This window comes from Lactuca sativa, chromosome 7, assembly GCF_002870075.4.
Source record: "Lactuca sativa cultivar Salinas chromosome 7, Lsat_Salinas_v11, whole genome shotgun sequence".
Taxonomy (NCBI): domain Eukaryota; kingdom Viridiplantae; phylum Streptophyta; class Magnoliopsida; order Asterales; family Asteraceae; genus Lactuca; species Lactuca sativa.
Genome location: NC_056629.2, coordinates 110,190,584 through 110,200,885, shown reverse-complemented (window position 1 = coordinate 110,200,885; position 10,302 = coordinate 110,190,584). Strand labels below are relative to the sequence as shown.

The window sequence follows — 10,302 nt, the reverse complement described above, 5'->3', positions numbered from 1 at the left end:
TTAGCCAATTCATTTCCCTTGGGTAGCAAAAGCATCCTTCCATTATTCATATACCTGAATCATTGGTAACTATTATAGGAATAGTTAGAAGATTATATTTACTCTCTCTCTCTATCTCTCTAGTACGGAGTATTACACAGGAGTCAGTTCATTCGTGAGTCTATACCATTATTTTCATACCTTAAATAAAATGTGACGTACAATTTCCCGATACGACACTTCCTAGCGCCGTCGTCGTGTAACCAGAGTCTCCTGGAGGGAGAGCAGACATAATGTGTATAGATCTATACGGGACAAACATCTCGTATCCTGAATGCTAGCTACAGTCCGAGTCGGTAAGGCCCATAGGTGACATAATGTCACAATGCTTCATGTGACCTGGAGGGTCATCAGGTATTCGATCGTCAATCAGCATGGTTACATACGAGTTTACATTCACCCCCTTTTATTTTAAACCTTGCCAGGCGTGTTTTCCATTTAATACCCTCCTGGTGTCTATGTTTACTTATGTTCAGACTTTGCTAAGCATATTGTTAAATACCTCCTAGAGTCTATGTTTATTCACCTTTAGACTGAGCCAGGCGTATTGTCCATTCGATACCCTCCCGGAGTCTATGTTTCATTCACCTTTAGACTTAGCCAGGTGTATTGTCCATTCGATCCCCTCCTGGAGTCTATGTTGTATTCACCTTTAGACTGAGCCAGGCGTATTGTCCATTCGATACCCTCCTGGAGTCTATGTATTATTTACTTTAGCCATTAGTATTACTGCTGAGGTATACTATTATTTTCCCTTATTACTTTTACCTGTGATTTTTCTCGCAATTCCTTTAAAGTAAAAACTATATTTTGATATTGAGAGTATTTTTGGGGAACTTACTCCTTAAAATATAAAACAGTCGGGTCTTGGTAGAAGACTGCTTTTGATAGAGATACTCCTTCATTTAAATATAGAACAATTGGGTCTTGGTAGAAGATTGCTTTTATTTAGAAAATATAGGATTTTCATGAAAGGATTCTAACACTCTGTAGATTGTAAACCACCATCATTGTGTGAGATCATTTTTAAAGTAGAACCTGTTTTTATACCAATGTCATTAAATACTTATGAACTCAGTAGCATTAAAAATGCTTATACTCGCTTTCAAAATAACATGTATTCTCAGGTCATCGGTAGAAAGGTACACTCCGGGAGCTTTTGTGAAGACAACCTTGTACTGAGTTGCTTTATATGTTATTCTCTGTATTTTACTCTTGATGTTGTTGTTGAATGTAACTTATGAAAAATTATTACTATTAATGCAATGGTTGTTGTACTTTGATTGCTATACTACATATGCTGTGATACTTGACATGACGTCCTCCACCCCAAAACGTTTCCGCCGTTCTCGGTTTTGGGGTGTGACATCTTGACATAAAAATGTACGTTTTCATTGAATAACTTTTAATCATACAAGTATTATACAAGATTGACCGGTTTGACTTGTTGACTTGACTTTGACTTGTTGATTTTGACTTTGACTTGAATTTGACGGTTGTCACTAAGGCAATTGACATCAAGCGGAAGTTATGGGATAACAAGAAAACGAATGCGGTGCAGAACTTTGCCAAAAAGCAGCAGGTCATGGCCATTCATGTTGTGTTAACACCTACTGCTAATATGCCGATGAAGCAGTATGCTGGGAGCTTACCCAAATGCACCTAGTGCAGTTTCTGCCACAACGGAACCTACCGAGAAATGCAGTGGGCTAATTGCAACAGGAAAGGGCACACTGCCCGTTTCTGTAAGTCTCATGCTAGGCCAATCGTCCAAGTCCCTGGAATTGGTGTGGGCCAGGCTTGCTACGGATGTGGCGAGGTGGGCCACTACAAAAGAAACTGCCTGAAGGTAGGGAACGTGGGGGGCATAGGAAGAATTTTGGCTATAGGCCTCGAGGAAGCAATAGCCGACCCCACAGTGGTCACTGGTACGTTTCTCCTCGATAACTCTTATGCATGCATACTATTTGGTAGTGGAGTGAAGAGGAGTTTCTTGAACCAGAAATTTCCTCACATACTTAAACAAAAACAACGTGCAGTTAAAGAACCATTCACTATAGAAATGGCTAATGGAAAGACTGAGAGGGCTAGCTGCATATACATAGATTGTACCCAAACACTAGATAACCATTCATTTCCAATTGACCTCATGCTGGTCTTAATTAAAAGTTTTAACGTCATTATCGGCATAGATTGGTTGAGTCTTCATCGTGCCGACAACATGTGTTACGAGAAGGCAGTGCGCCTTAATCTGTCGTCTAACGAAACTATAGTTATCTATGGCGAGAAACCCGACACGAACCTTCGTATCATCTCGAGTATTCAAGCACGGTAGTACTTACGAAAGGAATTTCATGCATTCCTTGCTCATGTTGTTGATACGAGCCATGAGACTAAAGACATAAAGAACATCCCAGACGTACACGACTTTCCCGACATATTTCCAAAAGAACTACTAGGATTACCAACACAGCGTCAAGTCGAGTTCAAAATCGACTTATTTCCAGGGGCTACCCCCGTAGCCAAATTGCCCTATCGTCAAGCACCAGCTAAGATGCAGGAACTATCTGGCCAACTGAACTAACTGCTCATCAAGGAATTTATTAGACCAAGCTTATCACCCTAGGGAGCACCAGTCATGTTCGTGAAGAAAAAGGATGGATCGTTCTGTATGTGCATCGACTATAGAGAACTAAATAAGCTTACTGTTAAGAATTGTTACCCTCTACCTCACATAGACGACTTGTTCGACCAAATTCAATGGGAAAATTACTTTTCAAAGATTGACCTGCGATCCGGGTATCACCAATTGCAAGTGCTGGAGGAGGATGTTTTGAAGACAGCTTTCCGAACTCGTTATGGACACTACGAGTTTGTAGTGATGCCTTTCAGATTAACCAATGCGCCCGCAGTATTCTTGGACTTAATGAATAGGGTGTGTCATCCTTAATTGGATCAGTTCGTCATTGTGTTCATCGATGACATACTTATCTACTCTCAAAGTAAGAGGAGCATAGTCAACATCTACGCGAAGCTCTACGCAGAGTTCTCTAAGTGCGAATTTTGGATTTGAAGAGTGGAATTCTTGGGTCATGTGATTAGCGAAGAGGGAATTCACGTTGACCCTTCCAAAATAAAGGGCATTGAAAACTGGTCAGCACCGAAGACGCCTATAGAAATTCGTCAATTTCTAGGCCTCGCTGGCTAGTATCACAGGTTCATTCAGAACTTCTCTAGGATCGTGAAACCACTTACAACATTGACCCAGAAGGGCGTGGCCTTTGAGTAGGAAGAGAAACAACAGAAGGCGTTCCAAATGCTGAAGCGAGCCTTATGCAGCACACCAATACTATCCCTCCCAAAAGGAATAGAATATTTCGTGGTTTATTGTGATGCATCCAACCAAGGGCTCGGTTGTGTTCTTATGCAACGAGGTAAGGTCATTGCCTATGCCTCAAGATAGTTAAAGACACATGAAGTCAACTACACCACACATGATCTTGAGTTAGGAGCAGTGATATTTGCTCTGAAGATCTGGACACACTACCTGTATGGTATGAAGAGCACTATCTTCACAAACCACAAGAGCCTTCAACATATATTCGACCAGAAGGAGATCAATATGTGACAACGATGGTGGTTCGAGCTACTCAATGACTATGAATGCAAAATTCATTATCATCCCGGTAAAGCCAACGAAGTAGTTGGCGCCCTAAGTTGGAAAAAATACACTGGTCGTAGAGTCAAATCATTGACTATGACTATCTATTCACACTTGTCCATACAAATTAGGCTCAACTTGAATCCTTGAAACCTGAAAATGTGTCGGGTGAATCCTTGAGAGGGATGGATAAGAACCTAGAAGTTAGGTTGGTGGAGCCCTATATCTCATGGATCGGATCTGGACACCAAGGCACGGTGGTTTTAGAGACTTGGTCATGATAGAAGTCCACAACACTCGATATTCCGTCCACCCAGGTTCGGAGAAGATGTATCTTGGCCTTAAAAAGCTCTACTGGTGGCCTAACATGAAAACAGAGATTGCTACCTTCGTAAGTAAGTGTCTTACTTGCGCCAAGGTTAAGGTCGAATACCAGAAACCCTCAACTTTACTACAACAACCGGATATACCTGAATGGAAGTGGGCACGGATCACAATGGACTTCATAACCATATTGGCCAAGACAACAAGTGGTCTAGATACCTTTTGGGTGATCGTAGACAGGTTAACCAAGTCCTCACACTTCCTGCCTATCAAAGAAGCGGACAATATGGAGAAACTAACAAGAACCTACATTAGGGAGATCGTATGACTACATGGTGTCCCATATCCATTATCTATGATAGAGATAGTAGGTTGACTTCAAGCATTTGGCAGTCGCTGCAAGGCTCTCTAGGAACTAGGCTGGACATGAGTACAGCCTACCATCCGCAAACCGATGGGAAAAGTGAGAGAACTATTAAAACTTTCGAGGATATGTTGTGAGCTTGTGTGATAGAATTTGGGAAGGCATGGGATACTCATTTACCCTTTGTCGAGCTCTCCTACAATAACAGTTATCACATGAGCATAGAGGCTGCTCCATTTGAAGTCCTCTATGGCCGAAAGTGCAGATCCCCTCTATGCTGGGCTGAGGTAGGCGACACACAGTTAGCTAAAGGACGAGTTCCTAACAACACTCTCGCAGGTCCAGAGATCATACGGGAAACGACAGAGAAAATTTGTGAATGATTCAATGCCTCTAGAGACCGACAAAAAAGCTACGCAGACAAGAGAAGGAAACCTTTGGAATTCCAGATTGGTGACCGAGTTCTTTTAAAGGTCTCACCCTGGAAGGGCTTGATACACTTCAGAAGGCATGGACAGCTAAATCCAAGATACGTAGGGCCTTTCAAGATTATCTCTAGAATCGGCCTTGTAGCTTACAAACTTAAAGTACCTCACGAACTTAGTAATGTACACCCTACTTTCCACGTTTTGAACTTGAAAAAGTGTCTGGCTGACAAGAATCTTGTAATCCAACTTGACGAGATCGAGATCAATGAGAGCCTCAACTTTGTGCAAGAACCAGTAGAAGTCATGGACGGAGAGGTCACGCAAACAAGCAAAGTCGTATCCCAATATTGATGGTTCATTGGAATGCCAAGCGGGGACCTGAATTGACTTGAGAGCACGAGGATCAAATGAAAATGAAATATCCTCATCTTTTTACTTAGTTATTTTCACTTTCTTAAACTCAAATTTCAGGACGAAATACCTCCAATGGGGGGATAATGTAACAACCCGATATTTTTCAAGTCAATGTAACGATCTAAAGTCAAGTATTGTAACCTATTTTTGAAATAATAAGAATAGCGTCAAAAATTAATTGTTCAAAAATCTCAATTTGGATATATAAATTGATATATATCGTAACAAGGTTTTCAGAAATATAATGAACACTAAAATCCGAGTTGTAACGTAGAAGTTATGACCAATCGAAGATCCACAACAAAACCGGTAAAACACTGTTAAACATAAAACACAAAATTTCAATAAAATACTCTTTTGCCTTAGGTATCTAAATGAAAGTCGTAGATATCATTAAACCGTGAACGTACATAAAAATAACGTCCAAATCAAACTTCGTATGGGGATGTTATGATTTTTCTAAGTTTCAGATATAGCAATAGATAACTAAAAACTCAAAATAGAGATAGAACGACTTTTAGCCGACACAACCTAAACGACAATCGAAGATTTCGACAATAGTAGTACAATGGTAAAAAGACAGATGAAAACGGACGTCAGATAAAGAAGTTATGAATTTTTAATGGACTTTTCCTGTCCCGGCCTGTTAAAAATATAATATTAAAAAGAAAATTCAAAATTGGCCGACGAAGTCTAAACGAAAGTTGTAGAGCATAATATCACCTACACGTGGAAATAAAGAACGTCAAAATCAGAACTGGTATGCGAGAGATACAAATTTCTGAAGTTTGGGACATGAATTCCCACACCATCAAAGGACTCACGACGTGAGCCTAAAGCTCACGACGTGAGAGTGATGGATACGTTCCAGAGTCGGGCTGTCAGGAGTCGAGTCAGCGGATGGACACGAAGGTTTCGGGTTTAGGCTGCTCAACTCTACTTCTGTTTCTACTTTTACTCTGTGTTAAGCATCCATAGACTACCCTGATGCGCGAGTTTCATATCCAAGTTCTGAGGGAAGTTTGAAGCCCCGAGATTTCCGAGAAATCGACTTCTTTCCGGTCGAAGTGTTGCCCGAGCAAAGTATCATTTTCATCAAATCGTCACTTCTACCAGGTGAGTTCATACCACTAACTTATCTTTTGAATTATTTAAAATGCTTTTAGGGGGGGGGGGATACAAGTAAAAAACATTATAGATATTGAATAAATCACAGGTGATTTATAACTATCAAAACAAGTGGATCTCTTGTACTTCAAACTGTGTTTTCAAACAAACCAGTTCAAAACATTTTACAAACTAACATCAAGTCATCTATAACCATTCAAATGGTTAAAACTCTTTTTCATGCTAAACTCTTTTATCAAACTCGTTTTTGAGCTTAAGTTTACTGTAATTATGAACTAAACCCTTATTCTTCTTAATTGTTTAGCTCATGTGATTCATGTGAACACTTTATTATGTGCCTAGGATTAATGAATGTGAAACTAGGATTAATTAGAGAATGGGTAAGTTAATATGTGAACTAGTTTGATAAACCAACAACAAGTGGCTAATTGAATTATTAATTTGATTAACCATTACAAGTCTTATTTAACCCGAATAAATAATCAAGAGAATTAATTAATTTAGACAACTGGCCACTGCTTGAATTAGTTTATTTTATAAGGATTAAAGATAGCGAATGTGAACCTAATCACCTGAATCGGTAGCCAATAAAAGGTTAATCCATTGGACCATTACCATTAAATCAACCATAGGATCAATTGAGTCGAACCTAAACAGAAGTGCTCTTAATTATTGAAATTAGTGGTAATAACTTGTTTTAGCTATTAAGTTAGTTAAATTGCGTGTTAGTTAGTTTGTTTAAGTTTTCTAGTCTTGCAAAACAAGATAAAACCTTTCCTTTTATTACTTGTTTTAGATAAAATTAGTTATTAGTTTAAGTTTTCCGTTTTTTGAGTTCGATACCCTACTTATCTAGCTACACCACATTGACAGGTCCACTGCCTTTGTGTGTTAATTTTATAATTAAAAGTAGGTTTAAAACTAGTTGAGTTCACACACATCAAGTTTTTGGCGCCGTTTTCGGGGAACGGTTCAAAAATTAAATTTAATTTCTAGTTTTATTGATCCTTTGTGTGAGATTTATCTTGCACAATGTTATTTTTTTTTACGAATTCGAATAGTAGAATAATTTTTTGATAGTTTTCTGTTTTTAGAAGTTAGTAAGTAATTTTTCTGTTTATGCTTTGAACTCGCTGAGTGCAATCAAAGTGACTCCGCGAGTCCATCACTGTTTCACGGTTTTGTCTTTTATTTTATTTTTGTTCCTTTTACGTGTTTTTCTTGGTTTGTTTGCAGGCATTACATGACCAGAGGATCCAACACACCCCTGGTTCCTCCAATTGAAGACCTAGAATCCGCTTTAAGGAAAAACAAAGGCAAGGAGGTTGAAAGCTCTAATACACCTAAGAAATCACCGTTGAAGAGCTTGAAAATAGTTTTTGGGAAGAAAAAGAACAAGAAGCTAGGAGAGACCAGCAGTCGAAAGAGCAAAGAAAGCAAATTATAAAATATCGAAGATAATCCAAAAGAGGTCGAATTTGAATACAACTACGAATCCGAATACGAAGAAGAAAGCGACTTTGAAGGAGAACTAGCTAACCCCATGGCTAACATCGATGAAGTTACCATGGGAGAATGGAAGAATAGAACACATGATGATACTGGTCCGGGACTTGTGCAACCCACAATTCCCGCAACTGCCACCTTTGAGCTTAAAGGACACATAATTGCTCAATTAAAGGAGATCCCCTTCTACGGTAAAGATCATGAAGATGCCTATAAACACTTGGAGGAGGTCAACGATGTAGCTGATTATTTTAATGTTCCAAATGTTCCCCGCGAGACCTAACATCTTCGTATGGTTTCCGTCACGTTCAAAGGTGCTGCAAAGGATTGGCTCAAGTCACTCCCTCCCGGATCCATAACTACATGGGCTAAGTTGAAAAAAGAATTTATTGACCAGTTTTGCCCACCTTCGAAGATAGCCAAGTTGAAGAAAGCTATTTCCAACTTTGAACAACAAGCTAGAGAGTCCCTTTATAAGGCATGAGAGAGATACAAGGGCCTACTAAGGAAACTGTCCACATCATGATCGAAACAGTCAACAAGAAGTCTCCATTTTCTATGATGGAGTCAATGTAACAACTAGGCAGCTCCTTGACTCGCGAGGACCCCTCACAAAGAAGGCACCCCCAGTGATTAAAGAACTAATTGAAGAATTCTCTAAACACTCTAGAGAATATCATAATCCAAGGCATGAAGTAAGTTGGGGGTGGTAAACACTGTTAACGATAGCATGGAGGCAATGATGGCTAAACTAGAAAGTTTAGATCGAAGAATGACTAAGATGGACCAATCCATCCACGCTATCCGGGTAGGATGTGAGAATTGTAGAGGACCTCACCTCACTAAGGATTGTGATTTGGACGAAAATGGGAACCAGAAAGCACAAGTTTGCTATTCAAGTGGTGATAGATTTGATGATAATTGGCGAAAACCCAAGATGGAATGGCTCCCGTATGATGGATTGGTAATCCTTCAACTTGGTGTGCTGGGAGAACTTCGACGAACTCAAGTGCAGGAGAATTGTTCAGATTTCCGGAAGCCGAATTAGGTGTGAAACTTGGATGGGTTTCACATTCCCATTAGGAGGGAAGACGACTTTGGTGGCCATCCGGATTGAAGACTGCATGAGTTGGGAGTTTAGTAAACTTCCAATAGTTGGTCTGCGCCTTTTTAGTGATGAATAATAGGTTTTGATGGAACTAGGTTGGGGGTTCCAAGTATGAGTCGAGCCCTATTTTGGGCACGTAGCATGGTCCATGTTCGACGCAAGGTGAGTATCGTTGGTCTGTTCAATGAGCAGTAAGATCATGAGCAGTGGCCATGGCAGGATAAGAGTGTTGGAAAACTGTGGGGTGGCCCGTAGTATTCACTAGGTTGGCAGATAGTGTGGGAGTGTTATAAGAATGTGGGGTGGCCCGTAGCATTCACCGGTTCCTGTGCAGCGGTGAGGGTGTGGAAAATCCATGATTGGTAATGGATTTCTTCATATGCTTTAGACGAGGATCGATCAGTTTGTAAGACTGTGGGAAGGCCCCATCATGCATGGAATTAGGAAAGGGGTGGGTCGTTGGAGGCCAGTTGTGATATACGACTATAGTTGGTCATGTAGCATTCACTTTTAGCATCGAATTTGGTGGCATCAGGTTTGTTGTACTGTTATGAACGATTGGAGCCATAATTGGTGAAATAACTTGGGAAATTATCGCCAGATGAGGCTTTCATTCAGAAGTTGCATGGGGTGATTGTGTGTGTCTTTTGACTAAGCAACCGGGAAAAAATCTGGTGTTTCAGTTAGTTGGCGGGCAAGTTAGGACTAGGCAGGTCTCGGTTTCTTTTGGAAACTAGCTAGGGGCATTGAGATAAGTCATGGCAATATTATGATTTGGGACTCGTGTGTGGAGTCGCTTGTTATTTGGAGTATGTGCTAAGTAACTTGCAACTTGGAATAAATAATCTCAGAGTAAACGATTTGACCCTCTTGCGCAACTCTCGTCTGAGTCTAACCATTACAGGGATGAGTCCTCTACTCAAAGGATTATGTGAGCCTTTTTCCAAGTATAAGTGTTCTGACTTTGTATACTCAAGGTTGTGATTTTGTCCCTCCGGTTGTAAGGCATGTAAAGTATTGTAAGTATTAATTTCGAGGACGAAGTCAAATTTAAGTGGGCGAGAGTTGTAGCACTCGGGTTCGAATCGCTTCATTATTCAGGGCTTTGGCTCGATCATTAGTTATCATAAGGCTTAGGTCCTTATGGAAGAAATGATTTGGCCCTTTTTGGATGTAGGTGTTATAGTCTAAGTGTTCTGAGTGTTTGATGGTGTTTTGGAGTCCAATGATATAATCATAATTTGATAACTCAATCCCATATGAATTTTGGGTTTGTTCGGGAAGTTTTAGTGCTAAGGTGAGTTGTTAGAAGTGTAGGGCTTCTCATCAA

At 40.1% G+C, this 10,302-nt stretch overlaps 1 non-coding gene across 1 annotated transcript; it reads right to left on the bottom strand.

Annotated features, from left to right (window-relative positions):
- Positions 1 to 8,285: 8,285 nt before the first annotated feature.
- On the bottom strand, positions 8,286 to 8,393 carry LOC111905814 (small nucleolar RNA R71). The gene has a single exon (XR_002854995.1). It is a non-coding gene; the product is annotated as a small nucleolar RNA R71 (small nucleolar RNA).
- Between the last annotated feature and the right edge of the window lie 1,909 nt (positions 8,394 to 10,302).